Genomic DNA, 2,504 nt, shown 5'->3' on the forward strand with positions numbered 1-2,504 from the left:
TCTTCCGTTATGAAAGAGCGGTGCCCTGAAGATAGGAGGCCAGTTACACGTCTTGCCCAACATTGTCAATCACCAAGTACTGAATGTCTTTGATGCTAACATCCACGCCAAAGAAGAGACTGGCTTGCAAGCTGTGGATATCAAGAAGTTGGGTTTTTCTTAGGAGAGTCACCGTAATTAGTTATCTTTGCATTCTCTTGCAGATGCGTTTCACACTTAACACGATGATCAAAACACTCTAGGCTGGTTATTTGCGACACATCGTTGGCGAAAGTGATTTTGTCATCATTGCAGGAGGAGCATTGCTTGAGGGTCTTTCGGCGGCAAATGTAGATTGTGATTATCCCCCAGGTATTATTTGGCTACTGGAGATTGTTGATCCAAAAGTCCAAATACCAGTATTTGCGACGACAAATGCTGGTAGCACCATTCCATCTCGACGAAAATCCTAGTTGTAACTGCCAAGTTAAGCCTTGCCTCTTTGCCTACATTTAATGCAAATATTAACATGTTTCCTTTATTTGCTTCTTTTCCGATTATTCTTCTGCAGCCGGCTTTATTAAACCATTTCTATGGAAAATATACTGAGAAAACAATAGCTGACAAGGGGAAAAGGGTGGCGTGAGGTATCAAATATGGCCAGATTCATAATCATACCATGAACACTCTAGGGAAAAAGTCCATTACATTTTTGGGTTCAACAGGCTAGTCTGATTGCCACACTCATACAGATGCAAAAAGGGTTCTTTTTATGCAAGTTATCTGAGCTGTTCAAAGAGGCGAGTTTGCAGCGAAGCACACAGAAGCATCAGGGGCAGTAACTCTCGGCAATCAATGCCTCACTTCGAAATTAGAGTGACAAAGAAACAGCAGGTGGCCATTGCTTCTCTCCGAATCCGTTTTGCTACTCTGCGAGAAACGAGTTGAGTCGGAGAAGCTTTCAATGGGATCAGCAACAATTCTTTCAAACACTGTATTCAGAATGGAGAGATAAAGAAAGGTCGATAAATTTTTTGTTTTGCATTTTCTCTCCCCCCCCCCCTCTCGCATTCTCTATCTTGCTATCTATTTATCTCTCTCTCTCTCTCTCTCTCTCTCTCTCTCTCTCTCTCTCTCTCTCTCTCTCTCTCTCTCTCTCTCTCTCTCTCTCTCTCTTTCTTTCTCTCTTACACTCTTTCACTATCTCTTTCCCTTTCCCTTTCTCTTTTTCTCTTTGCCATTCTTCCTCACTCTCACTCTGTCTCTCTCAGTGTCTCCACATTTTCTTGACGGTTAATATATACACTGCATAATGGCTTCTCGTAAAGTTCATGCAGTAAGGAGAATAATGCAACGGAGATTTTTATCTCGAAATATATATAAGATTAAACCCAAGCAGATGACAGAAAAAAAAAAAAAAAAAGTAGGATTCCACCTGAATGCATGAATGCATGTCGAGTCCCTTGAGAAAGTTGTTCTAAAAAGTTAATAAGAACATTGCAAGACACTTACTACTACAAGGTTATGTCAGTGAATACAAACAATAAAAGTAATAGCAGTGATAATAATGATGATGATGATAATAGTAACTAATGGTGATAATGATTACATGATAATGCAATAGTAATAATGATTAATGATTTACAAAACTGATGAAAAAATAATAACGATAATAATTATAATAATGTTTTGTGATCCCCTTTCCCGCAACATTTTATTATATGCTCTTCAGTATCAAGACTTATTATGTTAGATTAATAATTTTATTTAATGTTCTTATCGATTAGTGCAATTCAAGGTATGAGTTAAATGTCTGTAACAAAAATAAATACATTTATTAACTGACTAATATCAATGCAATATAATAAAATTACAATACCAAATAGATAAGTCATTATATGGGTGCTTCACTCTTTACATATAACTATATAGTTATGACTCACTGTTATATAATGAAATTTGATGAAAACAAAATCAACAATATTCAAAATTACGATATACCTTTAGGAATCAAATATTATAAAGCAAAATATCAATCATTATAAAAGTGATTAATTATTTTTGCCTCAGAGTTAAAAAAAAAATGAATCAGATATTACACAAAATAATAATGATCACCAGAAAAGGAAAAGCGGTCAGTGAATTATGTATTATACTAAGAGAACAATGAGCATAAAAATAACAGATAGTTAATTATATTTTTCTAAGCGAATATATGAATCAAACATTAAGCAAGTAAAAGCAATAATCATGGCAATAGCAAACACCTAATTATGATAATAGGAATGATAACAAAAATAATAATGATGAAAGTGTTAATAATGATATCCAAAATCATAACAATAATGAAGGTAAAATTGTTAATGATGATGACAGGATTGATATTAATAATAGTAATGATAATGTTAAAAACATTAACAACAGTAATACTAATAACAAATACAATAAAATGATAATAGTAATAATAATAATAATAATGGTAATATAAACAATTATAATAATAACCATAACAATAATGAAATATT

This window comes from Penaeus chinensis, chromosome 1 (assembly GCF_019202785.1).
Source record: "Penaeus chinensis breed Huanghai No. 1 chromosome 1, ASM1920278v2, whole genome shotgun sequence".
Taxonomy (NCBI): Eukaryota; Metazoa; Arthropoda; class Malacostraca; order Decapoda; family Penaeidae; genus Penaeus; species Penaeus chinensis.